The following is an 18,145-nucleotide window of genomic DNA, read 5'->3' on the forward strand; positions in this document are numbered from 1 at the left end:
GGGCTATGTGGTGCTTTGAAAAGAATAGTATTCCATCTTTGCTGATGGTATGTCTTCTGGTTTTCTGTCAGACTGGCTTATGAGAGATAGAGTACCTACATAAAGTAGAGGGTTTTTTTTTCAGGTAAAAATTCAACATTATTCTATATTAGGGGGTTCTTTTTGTGCTTTTACTTATTTATTATTTTGAAACTGTTACATGATGTCACTAGAGCATCTGAAGAGATGACTTGGGAACTTTGTGTCACGATGGAAGTTTAACCTTTACAAAACATTTTGTGTTGTTGAAATAAACCAGCTGTGGGTGGATTCTAAAACTACACAGTTTTATATTTTCCTGTTTTCCAGATACTTTTGTTCCTTTTGTGGTGAATTTTATTTATTGATCTTTGCAAGAACACAAAAAGAGTTATGATTAATCATAAGCTTCAATGTCTTGCTTTAAATATTCATATTTTAACATTTCCTTTAGCAGCAGAATATGTGTACACTTTGAAAAAATCACAAATATCTAATTATCTTATACTGATTTTGAATGGTTTCTCCTTTGCTTTCTGTAGTTATCAAATATGTTCATATTTCCTGTAGTCCTGTTTTCCAGTATTTTGTGTATCTAGCAGACTACGTTGCAGCCATTCTTCTGCCCTACACTCTCTGCACAGGTTGTTAGTTAAGAGAGTTCAGATTGAGTGGCTTGATCATCTTTTTGGTGAACTCTTTTATAATGGATCAAGAGGGTATCATGAGAAAAATGAAACAAGGATGAATGCCTTGCAGGATTTTAGCTACTGGATTTGCATACAGAAACCCTTAATGACACAATTTTGGGAGTTTCATATTTTCCATGCATTCCATGCACTGCGTTGTACTTACAGATGTAGAAAAGTGTTGCATGATTATCTGTTTCGTTGGTAATACAAAGTAAATTCTTGATTATGCAAGAGCATGCCCATTCAAAAGCTACTGTTTCCCTCCTTTTGCTTGGGTAAGCATAGAAGCCAGGATTTCTGTACACAGAAAACATGTTTTGTCTTGCATGAAGATGTTCTGAAATTGGTGGTTCTCCATCAAAGATTCCTTTTGCTCTGAGGGTGCAGATAGACAACAGCAGAGAGGTTACTACTGAATGATCTGATCCATAGAGCTTTTCCCCACTGCATGCTTCATATACCTCTGGTAGGAGTTAATACAATGAAACCAGTTATGTGCTATGTCCAACTTACAAACTTACAAGACTTGGTTTATATTCTTAGGGTATTAGCTCTACAACACTCAAGCTGAAGTACATTTACTTGTTTCATTCAAATACAGACCTAATTATGCCCTCATGTCCAGTTCAGTTAACTTCCTTTAGGATTGCAAAGCTGTGACGGTGCAACCTGGCCTGAAGTAAATACAGTTTACTGGTTAATGCGGATGGTAGAATTGCACATAGACATTCCTGTTATGTAGCCCCAAGAACAATATGTTTTAACTCTTCTCCACTTCTTGAAAACTGTCAGCTGAAGAAACTAAAGTGAAACTGCTGGGAGAGATGTCTAAATATGATAGGTACATGATGTCCTTCCTATGCGTGGTCCGTAGATGAGTATAAGAATTAGTATACTTTTCCATGTAAGTGCATAGAAAGCTGATGAGCTATATTTGCCCTGCAAGCTGTCCTTAACTGACTATTTGCAGACATTTTGTATAAGGAGACCATGTACATGGCTACATCTGCGTTAACAAGCAGTGTGCTGTTGTAGACACAGATTCACAGTCAGGCACAGCTGGCAGGACTGTTGGGTGCACACTGTACACATCTCAGGAGAGTTTATTTTGGGTTAGTTCTAGTTGGTCCTGTGTACCAAAAGCCCTTTAGCTGTTGGAATCATCCTGTGGTTTAGCTGTCATTAAAGGAACCTTGACTGTGCCCTTGGAGACTGCAGTGAGAATCAGTGTGAGAGACTTGCTTGTATGCGTGCTCCTGATCCAAGCTGGAACACTGACCTGTCCTTACGTTGCATGTGGTCCATCTGAGCTGTCACTCATTGTTATTAGTATTTCAGTAATAATTCAATTCAAATGGATAACATTTGACTCTCTTGATTTTCTGACAGAAATGTTTGGCTAATAATTTCAGCCTTGCAGCATCTAGGAGAGGTTGTAGAGCTAGGAATAACTGTGACAGAGAAGTTAAAACTTGATGTAGAGAGATGGCACTCAAATAAGTGATTTTTTTTCAGGTCTGCACTGCACCACAGTCTCATCCCAAACCATGCTGTTCCATGCCATGTATTGATTGGAAGCAGTTTTAAATCACTTCCACGTACTTTCCTAATTCTCAGATTTAGCTGAGAATGTATATGGCTGTATGGCCAAGGAGAATAGGGAGAGAAGGATAAATATTCATGTGCTGTCTTTTATACCAGGAAATTCATAGTTCTAATCTATGTAGCCCCTTTCTTCAAAATATGTCTTTTTATAAACAGTGTATGATTTGAGGGGGGACAATACACTGTTCAAGGAGCCTATTCCAGAATAAAGAAAAGGATGCAGCAGCTCAGTCCCCTCAGTGACTGTAATTAACTACATTTAGCCCAGAAAAGAAGATCTATGCGGACAGTTTGCAAGTTACGGGAGCAGAAGCTATTTTAAAACAGGGAATATATAGATGCTACGTTCATTTGTCATGCAAGGGAGAGGGAGGGAGGGGGAATAGCAGCTACAGGCTCACAGTTCGTTATCAAGTCAGTTGCTAAGAAATTTGATTAGGTTGTAGTCGGTGCTCAGCACATCAGCTTTGCTCTTATCAAAGTGCTTTGCAATTTTCCAAAAGGGTTTTAGAAGGCCAAAACATGGAGAATGGTACAGCCAAGTTGTTTTGACAGGTGGCGGAAGACTGCTTTGATTTGCAGATATGCAAGTGTTAAACACAGTACCCGCTCCATCCAAATTTATACTCAGGTAATTATAACGACTAAATGCTCTCCACCATGTCCCCCTTCCTTCCTCCAGCCGTTTCAGTTGCCTCATGCAGCATGTTTTATTGCCCTAATTTGTGGTTGTAGAGCTGCGGTCTGATTTTACAGCAGCTGCTGCATGTCATCCTGGGGATGGCTGTACTTTGGTGGTAGACAGAGTGATTTATGTGTAGATAGATCTAGTTTATACGCTAATTTACTAAAGTTTATAAAGACATGTGGGAGCCATCTGAGCAAAGGTGCTATAAATGACAGGCTCGGTTCCAGTTTTTCTGACACACCAGCCAAAAACTCAACGCATGGTGACCCTGCTATAGCCTGAAGGAGAGCAAGATCAGCACATCTGGGCGTATCTGCAGTTGTTTGGTGGCTCTGGGTTTCATGCTTGAGGACACCCCTGAGTTTGCTCTGGGTTTCATGCTCGAGGATACCCCTGAGTTTGCTCTGATCTTCAACTGTCTTGCTTGCCTAGCGGTTACCTTAGTAAAGCAGGGCAGCACAAGTGAGAAGGAGAAAGCTGATGCCCTGCTGTGTTGGACCTCTGTGCTAGTGTGGTTCAAGCTGCTGTGGTGCGGAGCAGGAGCAGTAGCTTGGGTACTGGAAGCAGGCTGGCCCCAGTGCTGTGCTGGGAGCCGGGAGCCTGGTGGAGAGGCAAGTCCAACTGGACATGTTGTACTGATCTCCTGTGTCCTGCCACATTTGTGTCAGCCCTGTCCTGGAGACCTCTCTGCCACTCTCTAGCTCACTTTCCCGTAAGCGTCCTCCGAAAGTAATGTCTGGAGTGGGTTGTCACCTATTTTTAATTTAATTTAATTTACCTCCAGGACCTTCCTCATCTGTTTGTCAGAGGGTGTTTTTAGGTCTTTTATTGGCTGGCATAACATGGAGGCTGGATGATGTCTCTTTCCCTGGAAATGAGGAGAGGCACCTGGCCCATTTCAGGGTCTGTGGATCAGGCAAACAAGAGAAATCTCCACTGTCAGTTGTTGTAGAGGGCAGTACACACACATTATTACCCTCCACACCCCAATCTGGATCTTTGGGGTGTAGGGAGGGACAGCACAGAGCTTTTCACCATCTCTGTGGAAGGAGAGAGACAAAGCAGTGTGTGACTGCTGTTACCACACACCACATCTTCCCTTGGGGCTGATGTAACAGGCACAGTCTTGGAGGACACACAAGTGCCTGGAACGCATTGCTGGTATGGGAAGTGATTAGTTATTCTTGCAGTCATGTCAAGGTGTGTGCGGAGGCAGCATGGTTCAGGTGCTGTGCACTGATTTAGGAGATCAGAGGCCTTGCTACTAACTTCTTATTGAGCCATCTGTTGGGCTGTTTGTTTCAACTCTGTCTGTAGAAGGAGCACAGTGTTTCTAAACACCAGTGAAAGGTGAGGAGAGGTAGAGATTCTTGTTTAAAGTGTGGAATACTGATGATATCTAGCTTTCCATATAGCTCTTCTCGTATATATTAAAACTGGTTCTGATTAGTAAGTGATTATTTTAGCAGTAGTAATTTACATTTGTTAGTCCCACTGTCTGCTCCAATCGCATTGGAAAAGATGAGTTTAAGCATAATTTCTCTAACAAATAGACTGAAATTAAAATCATAGTGACTGATATGACTTGGTCCTCTTACTGAATCCTTTGGGAGTGTAGTACATGCCCCATGAAAGGACATCCACTGAAGATAAGATGGAAGTATTTGCTGCAAGCTTGTTGCTGAGTGTGCATCTTGCTTTGATACTGTGAAGGTAAAGACTGAATAAAGAAGATGAAAAGAGAGTTAAATATGAGCCAGTGGGGGCAAGACACCTACACGTGTATTTGCATGAAAGAATGTGACTTTCTGCAGAGACCAGAGGTTTGGTTCCAGGACAGCAGAGTCGCAATACATGTTTGGTATTCACGCAGGTAGGATGGTGTACATGAGTTGAGAAGCTGGCATTTAGTTTGTATATACCAATAAAAGAGGACAGGGAAAAACAAACAAACTGGTTGCTATTTCAAGGACCAGATTATTTTATAGGGTTTGTGGCTGACCATCCCAGAACTGTTAGAGGCCATATGATTGTGAAAGAGATGTTTTTATCCACATTAACCAGGTGTGAAGGAGTACACCCATGGTTCTCACCCTCTCCATTTCAGTCAAAAAGGATCCCTGTGCAAGCTGTTAAAGAGCCCTTCAGAAGGCATGTACTTCATGCACAGGGTTTGCACTTGTGGCTGATTATTTGGTTGTAAAAACAAGCTGCTTTTTATTTATTTTTGGTGTGTGTGTGCTTAGCAGAAGCATAGCAAGCCTGCAGCAGACATTCCTTTTGGACAGATGGACGCTTCCTTCTGAGCCCCACTGCATCCTGGGCTGCTCTGCCTGCTCACAGTCGTGCACAGGGGAGAGAAAAATTGCTTCAGCTTCCATGTTGGGGATTCCCTTTATATGAGGTCTCTTTCCCACCTCTTTTCTTGTTTTAGCATTTTAATGTCTCCATTCCTCCCTCTTTCCTCCCTCTTCTCAAGCCTGAGTCATTCACAATTTTAAATTAATATATATATATATTTGGCTTTACGGGACTACACGATTTTAGAAAGAACAAGTAATGGCACAAAATAACTGCAAAAACATAGGTGATCGAGTTAACTTCTCATAAGAAGTTATTTGTTGCCCTTGGGTGAAATGTGGTAAGTGGCTGTGTATGTGCTCCTAATCTGTTGCAAAGTAAACAGATCGGGTTAAACCACCAAAATGAGGTCATTATTTTCTGGAGGGAGAGAAAGCAAGAAAACTTTGAGGAAGTTTGAGGAAGGCAAAAGAGGTGTAAGAATGAAGTTCTGTGCCTCCCTGTAATGAAGAAATGCATACTTAACAGTGCCAGGCGTAGACAAATCTGAATTTTTATCTCAGATTCAGAAATAATTTAACTGCTCATTCCCAGTGAGAGACGGCTGTGTCTTGCATTAGCTTATGGGAAGACTTGGTGCTTATGAGTTTTGTTTGTCAGGCCATACCTACACAAACCTTTAGCTATTACCTAAAGCACCATGTGAAACGGTTGTATTACTGTAAAATGTTAATTGAAGACTGCAAGACCAACAGGGTTTTCCACTCTATTTTAAAAATGCTGTGTGCACCTCTTAGTTATAAATAATACAAGAGCTGCAGAGATCCCATACTGTGTTAGAGGGCACTGACATGGACTTTCCTTTGAGCTTTCTTGAGTCTCTAAGAAAAGAGAAGCATGGCTGGCCCTTGCCTTTGCTGTGCCATGACTTTAGGACAAGCAGTGTGAGGAGGAGTTGCTGCACAACTTGTCGTGTCAGGCATTTTTAGAGAATCATAAAAACTCCAGAACACTGTTGCACATGCAATAAGAAGAAGGACAAAGACAAGCAGAACAGGAATATGGCCAGTCTATGCATAAGGGTAGGAAGGCATGGTTTGTCCGAAGTCCGTATCAGAGCCATCGATTTAACTGATCATTTAAGTTAGGGCCCTAGCAGGTTTTCCTTACAGTCTCTAGTAACTGTTGGTTCATGAGAGTTAGAAACATCAGCGTGTGGAGGAATGAAGAGCAGAGTTAAGTCCCAATACGACTCTACTCCATCCAGTTTCCTATTAACACTAGTGTAACTATTCAGCGCTGCAGTGACTTATACCAACCTTTTCACCACTGGCAAGAGTCCATAAATTTTAAGTACACTTCAAAGTCCTGAGATACCCTCTCACTATTTAAATGAAGACTTGGAGGTTTTCCTTTAATGGAAAGAAATGTTCCTATTCTCATAAATATTTGCTTTTCTATTGCTCTATGACACAGGAATATTTTCAATATGTCTAATTGAAAATGTCAATTGGACTATATTTAAATTGCATTTCCTGCTTGTCAATAATATTGAATGATGCCAGCCCACAGCCATCACAATCCATTGTTTCATTTATGAAAAGGTACAGCTTAATTCCATTATAACTGCTGTGTGTGGTCAGTTGTGACTGGACTGGGTTGAACTGGATTGATACATAAGCCCCTCCTCTGTGATTTACAGCTATAAACCGTGCTGTAATTTATCAAATGTACTGGGTGTGGGCAGCGGCTCATCTGGAGTAACTTGGCTCATCATCACTGACTGACTTGAGTGCAGTCACACTCTGGCTTATGATTCTCTTCATCACACCGAGGAGCTCCTTCACTGATGTCCCTGCAGTCTAACAGATATGTCACATTGTAAAGGAGAGTGTGCATTTTCAGAATTTTCCCTTCCCATAAAATGCCCAGAGAGCAGTGAGAGGTAGCACCATTTTCACGGTGTCACTATGCCTGATTGAGTACTTTATATTTTTAAGCTGTTTATGCAGAGAATCTCCTTGGTAGCACAGACTGCTTTCTCTGAGCATTAGTGAAAATGAGAGGTGAAAGTCAGAGAGATGGCACTGTCAGGGAATTACCCACAATTTGCATGAATTTGGTGCCTTTCATGCAGTGTCTCAAGGCACTATGCTCTCAGAAGCTGGCAACTACAGAGACTAAGCTTCACTAAGCAAATATTGCTGACGGTGGAGGCTTGCATTTATCAAGGGAGCCTGAATTGTAAATAGTTTGCAAAAAAAATTCCACAGAAGAGAGTCACTGTTACACATGCATACACATATACACACACAAAACATACAGAAACAGTAAGCACAAGCAATGTTTTATCGTGTTGCTGTTTATTCTGTTCCAGGAAACGACCCTCTTTAATTTCTTTATTTGTGTAAGGAAATGTTACAGGGCCTCACAGCCTTCACAAGTGTCAGCTGTCAGCAATCAGTTTTGTTGTTAACAAATAAAAACACGCTTTTAAACGTGTAGGGACTGAATGCTGTTGGGTTATATTGCTGCGGTTCTTCACACAATTGCTTGATGTCTGAAATCAGTTAATTAATCACTCATGCTCACCTCTTGGGCACCCACTTTGACACAAGCTTGCTCCCAGACTCAAATGCTGAGGGGAAGCAACCAGGGAAAAAGCTCAGGCTCAGTGTGCCCACTGTGCAAGACTTCACAGATATTGCTTTACGTGGGTTGCCATCTGTCCCAGGTACCTTCACGGTGCCTGCTGGAAAAGTTGTCCTGGGAGCCTTCCTGGCAGATCCCCGTTGCCACTCCTGCTGCGGTTTGTAGGCACCACCATTGCCCTTTGGCAGAATTCTGGGCAAACAGGAGCGTGTCCAGCCAGCAGACCCGTGAGGGCAATTATTTCTGCTAAGCATTAGTAGTTCTCACATGCTATCTACAGGTCTCTGCTCTCCACAGGTCCCTCTTTGAGAAGTAAGTACCTCCTCAAAATTCAGGTTATTTATAATATGGAAAGAGTTGAGCTGGTCAGCTGGTAAGTGTGGGTGTGCTTTAGAAATGCTTTGGCTTTGCTTTCTTGAAAAGTCTACTCTTAGCTTATAAAAACAAAGCCAGTGTTTTAAACCCCAGTGGTATCTTGGCATTGTCCTTCCTTGATTTTTCCAAGAACCCTACTGAAAAGACAACCTGGGTATGAAAATATATATATATTTCTTTTCTGGGGAAATCCTTCTGACAGCTGAGAACTGGTGATTCTATATGGCGAGGAATTAGGTGCTGTCGAGACTATTAACGTGCCCATATTTCACAGAATTTTATTTATTTTTTGACATTATAGGATTCTTTTCCTCCTCTCTTCAACAAACTAATACATATATATATATATTTTCCATTTGTTCAGTTCAAGCTTATCAGTCTCTTGCCCATGAAGTCTAATTTATCTTTTGCTTGCAATGTCACATGTTGCTCAGTAACTCTACCTTATTGCTATTCTTGAGCAGAACTGAGTCTCAGGTAATGTATGCTAGACAGATACTCATTTTCACCCCTGAATTTTCCTGGTATTTTGCCATTCTCATAATAATTGACCCACTATCTTTGCTGCAGGGTTCATGTTAAAGAATAAATTTTTCTAGTGACATGGAACATTTAATGGTGAACATCTTAATAATGCAGTACTTTGAATGCGATTAGACAGATTTCTTTAAAGAACAAGTAAAGAGAAGGATGCATCTTCCCCATTTTTGTTTCCCCCCTCCTCCCTATCTGAGGCTTTCTTGGAGGAAAGAGCATATTTGGTTTTAATCTAAGGAAAAATACGACTGCTGAGTAAGAAACTGGTTACAGTTTTCTTCAGATTTGTATCCCAGCTGCTCCCAAATACCACTCTGGACATTATATAGCAATCACCATGCTGCCCACAGGGACAGAGAAAGCCATATTCATGCCAACATCAGTGTTTAATCAGCGCTAACTACTATTATCAGTATTGTCTTTTTAGCTGCAGGTAGGTAACATTATTTGCAGAGTAGAGCGTAGTTCCAGGTAGAATTAGTCGATCAAATTTTGCACTGGGCAGTTGAGCCTTGCAGAAGCGAATAAGGAGATAAGCCCAAAGCAAAGTTAATTGCATCTCTGCCATGTCTTTGAGACAGACATACTCTTATCAGTCTTGCCAGAGGGGGTATGTGTGGCAGAAAAAGAGGTGTACACTGTGTGACTTCTCAGGAATGGGGATGCCCTTCCTAGGTGCACTTGCTTGATCTTTTGATGGCAGTCTATCTAGCAATTAGGAGATTTATGTGTGTGAAGTAGGGAAAGTACAGAAAGGTGTTTAGACACTCATATGCATCAATTTTTGTTGGGGTTAGGCAACAAAAAGTTTTCCAAAAGGTATGTGCTGCTGGGCTGTAAGTACCTAACAGTGAAGAGGAGGACAGCCAGCTTCAGGTACAACCACAGATGCAAGAAACTGGAGAAACTAAACCATCTGGCCTCACTGAATTTACAAATGAGAGAGGGTGGTCTTGGGTATATGTGTCAGGACCCCACACTGTATCTCAGCATTAACAGCCAGTATCATTCATCAGGCAGGAACTTGTCTCCTGGGGAATTTTAAACACTAAACTAAACAAAAAGCATTTCCAAGCTCTTTATTAGTTAGCATCCAGATGGAATGAGATCCTCCATGTGCCCAGGTTAATAGGCAGGTTCTTCAGGTAAAGAATACCTTGGTCCCAGCATCTTCATCTGCTGCAGAGATCACCACTGAATTGTCTACTTCTGAGATGCTTTCAAGACTCAGGGATAAAATCTTACTTTAAAAGTACTGCTCAGGACAATCATGACTCCTAAGATCTGTGAAAACAAGTAGCACTTTCATGGTAAGGACTTTTCATGGGCAGAGGAAGAGAGGAGAGGTATTGCTGAACAGCTCATAAACCAAAAATGACTAACAAGTCATATGTGTGTGCACACATGCCTGCATATGAGAGACGGAGGGAGAAAATGAATCATGGTTGAAGAAAAGAAGGTCTTTCATCTGAAAGTTCAACACAGATTCCTGAATTGCACATATTATACGTGTAAGGTGTGAAAGCTGTGCTGAGGAGAACACATGCCTAATTTGTTAAGAAATGGCAAAACCCCAGCAGCAACCACGACGAAATTAAACTAGTATTCAACATATTCATAGCTTAAAAATGATCTTAGCTTGTATGAATGTGAGGTCAAAATGGAATTTTTCCTGCAGGTATGTACATAAATTAGGTAGCATTAATAGGAAGTAACCAGTCCATTTATTTGTCAATAAGCATTCAAAGTGAAGGCTGAATGAGCCTGTGCCAGAAGGAATGGAAACTAGTTTGCATTTCATGATTATGTAAAGCAGTTCTTGGTAGGATGAACTTCTTGTGACCTCCTCTACTTTTTCCCCCCCTCCCCCATCTCCTACCACCCTGGCAGCACACATATATATATTTAAATAATTTCCATTCCTAACAATGCGTTTGTGTGTTACTTTTAATTAGCATGAGATGGCTTTTGTATTGTTTCTCATGTTTATTTTTATATTTCCCTTTTAATGTGGAATGAAAGAAAAGGTGGTATTTCTGGGTGTTCCCTTGCTCTAAAAATGTAGTGGTCTTCCAGTGATATGAGGAAACGTTTCCCTGCTTAACCAGATATGAAGACTGGTGCAGAGGGAGTAGTCAGGAAGATGCAAAGAAAAGTAGGAAACTCAGTCTATCTGGGGACTTTTCATACCAGTTGATAGGTTTTATTGTCTCAGAGTATTGAATTCCACCTTTTTTTTTTTTTTCTTTTTTTCTTTTTTTTACTGGTATTGCAAACAAATATAATGCCTGACTTTCAAAAGAGAGAATAAAAGTCTGTTCCAGAATCAAATCCTCTACAGCAACTTCAAACTTTTAATTCAATATAAATAGTCATGTTTTGCATCTTTTAATTACTGTCACAAAATGTCTTCTATGAAAGTGGGCTGCTCAGAAGTAGGACTTGACTGCTGTAGGAGCAGATGAGATATGTGGTCAGATCTGTGGTCAGTGGAGAGAGTTTTTATACCCTAAAACCTTGATTGCCTGTAGAGACTGGACTGCTGGTTTCTAGCTAACTCGTAGTGGATTAATAAGTGTTTGAATGAAGACTCATTTAATATCTGGTACCAGACCCTGTAGTTTCCTTAGTCAGGTTTCAGATGTAGTGAGACTGAAAACTCAGTTGCTTTCTCAGTCCTTGGAATTATCCTTTGTGGCTGCCACTGAGGCACAGTGCATTAGGACATGTTGAGGACAATGCATTAGGACAAGCAGAATTCCTTGTTATATACTGTTATGCCTCATCTTTCCGCCTGTATGAAACTTGTGCTTGCAGGATTCAATAGAATATTCATATTGTTTTCAAAATAAAACATCTTGCTTTTGTATGCGTCTGAAACAAAAACTGATTTTGAGTAGTTTCTGTTAGTAAGTGGGAGAAGAAAATGGTTTGGTTTGGTTTGGTTTTGCTTGTTTGTTTGTTTAATGCTCAGCACACCTTCTGGTCAAAAGTAGAAGTGGGTTAAAATGATTTTGACCTTGTGGTGCAATAGACATTTAAATAAGCTTTAACATCTTTCTCAATACTCAGACTTTAAATCTAAAAGAGAAAATTGAGAAAAACTGGAGAATTTCTGAGCATTGGGCAATTATCTGCAGCCCGTTACTGCTGTCATTGATCTAAATGAAGGAATAAGGAAGTAACAAGATGTCAGAAAGTCGTATCATGAGCAGGAACAAACCACTTTTAAGAGCTCCTGCTTTTTGGAATTTGTTTTCAAGACACATCAAGTTTATATGCACTCAGGATACGATATGAAGAAGGTTTTGTGCAGTCAGGAATGAAGATTTAATAGCCTGATAAGTAGAGAAGCTTATAGATAATTTCAAGGTGTTAATCTAACCTTGCTGTGCCTTTAATCTTTTGGCGTTCTGGAGAATGTAAAAAACAAAAGCTGACTGTTGTAATATCACAGAGTAGTCATGGAGAAAAAATTTCTTCCAGCAGAGCAGCTTTTAAATAAATTATTACTTTCTTTTTCCATGATGGGGAAAAATAACTGTAAAATGGATTTAAAGGAAAGTGAATTTACTAAGTGTCCTGCATCTTTCTTTTTCACTAATTAGTAACAGTCAAACGCTCTTGTTCTGCAGACAGTGACTACAAAGGAAAGGATAAAGAACTTGGGAAAGACTCTAGAGCTGAAATAATTAGGCAATTTATCATTTAGGGTAATTGGACTTGTGCAAAGCAGTGTTATTTACCGCTGGTTTCCATTTCTTCTAACTGGGTGTGAAAAATACGGCTACATTGATTGGGAAATGCTCTTGGTGCTTTTTCCAATATGCATTGTGCCAGAGACTTTCAGTTCAAAGTGTGGTGTTCCTCCCAGTGATTTCTTTTCCCTCAGTGATCTTCAGAAGCAGCGTTCAGCTTCTAAAACCTCAAACCGAAATTAGATTAAAGTGCCCAATATGGGGTCAGAAATGGGAGGGAAAGAGAGACGGGTTTCCACCAGGGAATTTTCACTTAACAAATGAAAGCCTTTGCTTTGTTTCAAAGGAAAAATTGCCAAGTGGAGGCACATCTTAATCACATCGGTAGCCAGCTGAGATGTTTATGCTAATTTCCAAAGGTATGTAAGTATAGGAATCAGGGGGTCCAAAACTCCTGCCTCTGTGATGTGAAAAACATGCATTTAAGCACCACTGGCAGATAGCTCTGATGTTGTTTCAGTTTAAGGGAGAAGTGGGGGATCAGTCGTGAAGGCTTTACTTGAATTTCACCTCACAGCTTGCTGGCAGTATGAATGCCCCTTCCCTTTGATAACCGGCAAATTCTGGGCATTTAGAGTGCCACTGGGTTCAGCCTTGCCAGAGGCTGAGTTTTCCTTTCAATCTTTAAGGTAGAAGGCACAGCTACCCGTTTGCAGTACATCAAATCATTGCACTCTCCCAGCTTTCTACTATTGTCCTCTGTTCTTGAAGATGATGTCTTCACAAGCAGCTTTGTTTGTGATGGATACTCCAGAAATGCCCAAAGTCTCTCAATTTCACCCACCAAAACATCTGGTATATGGCGGAAACCCAGTGCTAAATTTCCACCAGGCCCCAGGTATGGCCCAGGATGTCACATCGAGCTCCGTGGTGCTGGCACCCAAGTGCTGAGGTATGTGTCCCCAACCTTTGGGTAGTGAAGGCAAAATACTAGGAGAAATTGTTATTTAAAAGTGATTTTGCTCTACCCACCTGGTAGAAACCAGCCAGCAGAGACCCCTGCTGGGAGGAAAAGTGGGGATTAAAAAAGGTGATGTTTAAAAGCATTTGCTCCCCGTGTGTGAGACATTCACAAATATCCACTGCCAGGCTCTTCTAGTTGGGTGCCACACAAGTGTTTTTAAGTAGCACAGCTTGACACCAGTTGCATGCGTGTCTTCAGAAAGTGTCACAGGTTATGTGTGTATTTTTTGTTGTTGTTTGTTTTGTTTTCTTAATGGCTTGTTATTTTAAAACAGTTGTGTTTCATATTTTTAACAAGAAGAAAATCACGACTAGAGGAATTTCCCATGGAGATGCGAGGAGCAAGGAGTAGTAGTAGATTGTTACTTAAGATACCGCCTGCCACCTGAGCAAGCTAAATGTGTGATGAAATGCAAAACGTAGATGCGACTTTGGTAGAGCTTGATCCCTAGCCAAAGAAGTGTGGTAACTCAGGTACTGAAAGGCACACCTCTGCTGATACAGTCAAATTGTCAACCGAGAAAGTCTTCAACATTTGACAGTCAGTTTTTGTGCCATAGCGTGATTTGCTAGATATTGACGTTGATCGCCTTTGCTGAGCAGAGCCGTTGGTTGAAATTCCAGGGCCTCCTTTAGGTTATTTGGCTTAGGGCTAGGAGCCCAACATCTTTGAAGTGACCAGACCAATTTACAAGGGCTGGGCAAACTCTCTTTTTTTGCCTAGGACAGTAGGAATCAAACAGCAGGAGGGCATGGTTCCGGCGTTCACAGCTCTGTGGAGCAATGTGGACAGTGGGGGTCTTTCTCCAAAGCTGTTTCTCCAGGCCAGGTTAGATGTGTTTCTGAGACCACGCCTGCTGTTTCCTGCTTGCCTTTGTTTTCCTTTCCTGTTCGCTTTGCTTCTCTCCTCAACATACAGGTCTTTGCAGAGACACTCACAGAGAAACCACTCTGCCTATATACACCTTACACGTAACCTTGCTTGTTATTTTGCATTGTGACAGTCTCGTGTGCTTTGCACAGGGTCGGTAATCCTTATTTGATTCTGTAACAGAGCTTACCTGGTTTTCATATTTACCCAGAGAGATGGGTAGTCACTTTACAAACAATTTGGAGCAATGTTTAGCCCAAGTTCTTACTGTCAGGCAAGTAACTTTTTCCTTTAGATTAGCTCCACCACTTCAGCTCTGCGGGTTTCTGCTGGTGGGAGCAAGATGCTGCATCTTTTCTAAATATTTTAAGTTATTTTAGCACTTTTAATACATTAGCACCTAAATGATACGTAAGTACTAACCTATGAATGTATGTACAAGGCTTGTAATATTAATGGCCCTGCTTTTAGCGGTGATCTCCAGGAGGCAGAGAGAATTTAAAAGTTTTGGTGTGGGGAAAAAAAAGATCTCATCGTACAATATTTGCATGTTCTTGTTGATTTAAATGCCACAGAAATGTTTTGTAAAACAATCTGTTGTTAAGCCCATGTGTTTAAGTAAAAATACATGGATTTTCATCACATAGAGATCTGAATCACTAAACTCACTAGGTATACTGGTGTGCTCAGATTAAAGGATGTGCATCGCCCTATGCAAGGACAGAAATGCGAATAATCTTTTTCCTAGTGTTTTGCGTAGTCCCACAAAGCAAACATTTCCATTCTGCAGGAATGAAAAAAAGAGATATTGTCTATGAAATTAATTAAACCATAGATTTTAAGTTTAGGAGTTCATTACTGTGCAGTCTAATCTTGTGTACAACCGAGGGCATAGGGCTTTACTGAATTAAATCTGTTTAAATTAGTATATGTTTTAAAGAAAACTCCCAGTTGTTTTAATTAAATGGTGTAAAATGTCTTTCCTGACTTTGAAAATGAAGAATCCCAAGAAAAACAAGTGAAACAAAATGCTGTGGTAATCTTTTTAATTATTCTTTTTCCTTTGTTGCAAGTTTGGCTGTTCTGGAAATGTTGGACAAACCTGTCTTCAACATATTGTCCTTATAGAATTGTGGAACCCTGCATGTTTTGCATTAATTAAACGTATAAATCCTACAAACTGTGTGCTGGGTAATTGCAAACCAAGAGCCTGCTTCTTGGTTTCCGTTTATGTCCTTTCATCACTCCTGTAATGAGAATGGACTGTCAAGGTGTGCGCACACCATCCCTGCACTTATCTGCAGTGGTATTGCCATCACCTTATTCCTGCGTGATACCATCTTGTTAGCACATAAACAAGCGCTTGCAGCTATGGCAAGGCTTGTTTATGCTGCCAGAGTAGGACCTTAGTGTAACTGAGGATTGGGCTCCAAAGACATCCCTTGTTCTTACAGTCCTGTTACTTAAAGGAAAGCAGTAAGACTCGTCTTTGCTGGCAAGGAGCAGAAAGCAAACCAGTAATTCAAAAAATGATGAGAGAAAGAAAAGACAAAACATGACAAACACCAGCAAGTTTTCCTTCTTTATTAGTGGAAGAACATGGATGTTTTTTGTGTGCTTTGTGCTTTGATATAAGAAGTATAACTCATGCAAAAGATTGTTTTATAAAAGTTAAAGATGGGGTGGAAACAATTGTTTTATCCCTTTTGGTTCACACTGCATTCTTCTATATTCTCAGTTGGACTGAAGTAGGAACCTTGATAGAGGAATGCAGTGCAGATTATTTGATTAAATTTTGGATCTTGCTGGAGGTTACATTCAGTTTGTAGAGTGGTGATATCCAGATGCCTGTAACATAGGAAATCTGCAAAGACTTGACCCAAAGCCTTGGGAGGGTGTTGCTTTGGTTCAGCTCCTAAGTGAGATCAGTGCTGTGCTTTTGTTACCAAGCAGCTGCTGGAGCTGGGCTCAGGGTTGCCGTTGTGTGCTCAGCCCCCAAGGACCAGCTGCTCCGCTGTAAATTGGGGCTGGTACTGAGGGGGAGTGAGAGACATAGTAAACATGCAGAGTAGCAGTAAATGACAAGAGGGATATGATATGTAACATTAACCAGGCTCAGTGTTTGCTTAGGTTGTAGAATGGTCTTTTAAATCAATCTTTTATTATCAGTTGAGCCTTAGCAGTGCACTTAAATGGAGAACAATGCAAGGACACAGAGACTTGGTGCAAAGTGAGCATCCTGCTTTCTTTCCTAGATCTGATTTTATAAGAAAACCATAGATAGATCCAGATCATAACATGCAAATGTGAACTTTTCCCATGTTTGGCAGTATTTGGAACTGGGCTCTGATTTCATCCCCGTTCCTAACATAAGGATTCATCTCAAGTCACCAGTCCTGACATTGTGCAAAAATCAGGCTGGGAAATATCACACAAGGAATCCTCCTGCTCCTGCTTGGCTTTTCTGGCATCAGTCAATTTACCACAGTTTTGTTTAATCTCTTCCAATAGTTAATAATCCTTCTCCTAAATAAAGATTGTGTTTGTTTCCTTTTTGAATGTATTGCCCTCAGATTCCCCTGAACTTCCATCATTCTTTGACTGCTGGGAAAAAGGCCTTTTGGATATGAGAGGTATTTTCTCTTCGCTGCGCAACTATAATTGTATTCTGCAATGTTATCACCTGGTAGTGTTTTCTTGTAAAATTCTAAGTGCCTAAAATTTTTTTTGGTAAAGTTTCTTTTGTAAAAGTTTTATTTATTTGTTAATTTATGTAAGAAGTTAGATAGTCTGTGTGCCTGTTTTCGGAGGTTCACCTATGTTTTTTTAACATCCTTCGGACATTGGAATTTGATAGAGTATTCTAACAGGAATCTCCACCAATGTGAAATATTACCCAGCTTATTTCACAGACCTAGTTTTGCTTCGTGCTCACTTGTTTCAAGTATTGTAGCTGTCACTGGAGTTCAATGTTTCTAAGTGTTTTTAGATCTTTTTGTCAAGGTATTATTTTCCTGTTTCTGTAGTTCTATAAATACACAAAGAGAAATTAGCTGGAAAGAGTTGGCACAAGCAGTGGTTTGGGGTTTTGATTTTATGGGAAAACAGTGACACCAGATCTCTTAACTCCCACCAAGTCAAAACATTGCTGTAATGCTTGCTTGAAACTGAATTGAAACACGAATTCTGTCTTTTATATTTTTAGTGTTTTGGATTAAGGAAGTAATAATTTTAATCCCACTAGCGCTCAGTCTTTGCAAAGATGTGTGGTAGCCACGAGTCACTTGCTGTGCATATGCAGATATGCAAATTTTAAGCAACGCATTGGCAAATGCTACCGAGCCCTTGTGAGCATCTTTTTACATCTAAATATGTGTGTGATTACATATCTGCTGTGTCTGATGCTGAACTATGCTACGGGCTGGTAAGCGTAGACCAGGACACCAGCAGGTGTTTTTTGAAAAGGTCTTGGGAGAACTTACTTTTCCAAGTCAGCCTTAGGGAGAAAGGTTTCAATATCCATGCATTAGCCAAAGGGTGCAGCTCTAATGGTGCAGCATGCCTTTTCTCCTGGTCCAGCTCTGCGTTCCTGTCAGCCATGCAGTAATCAAACCAAGCTATGGGGCTTTAACCTCTTCATTTCTGGACTGCACAAGGCAAAAAGAGAATCAAACAAGCCCACATT

General features: G+C 40.6%; 1 protein-coding gene across 1 annotated transcript in view; it reads left to right on the top strand.

Annotated features, from left to right (window-relative positions):
• Positions 1 to 18,145, top strand: part of TBXAS1 (thromboxane A synthase 1) — a gene marked incomplete at its 3' end in the record, with an annotated part of 227,332 nt that overhangs the window by 161,237 nt on the left and 47,950 nt on the right. The gene's annotated exons all lie outside the window — the stretch shown is intronic.

The sequence above is a fragment of the Netta rufina genome (genome assembly GCF_964035555.1).
Source record: "Netta rufina genome assembly, chromosome: 1".
In the NCBI taxonomy this organism is placed as follows: Eukaryota; Metazoa; Chordata; class Aves; order Anseriformes; family Anatidae; genus Netta; species Netta rufina.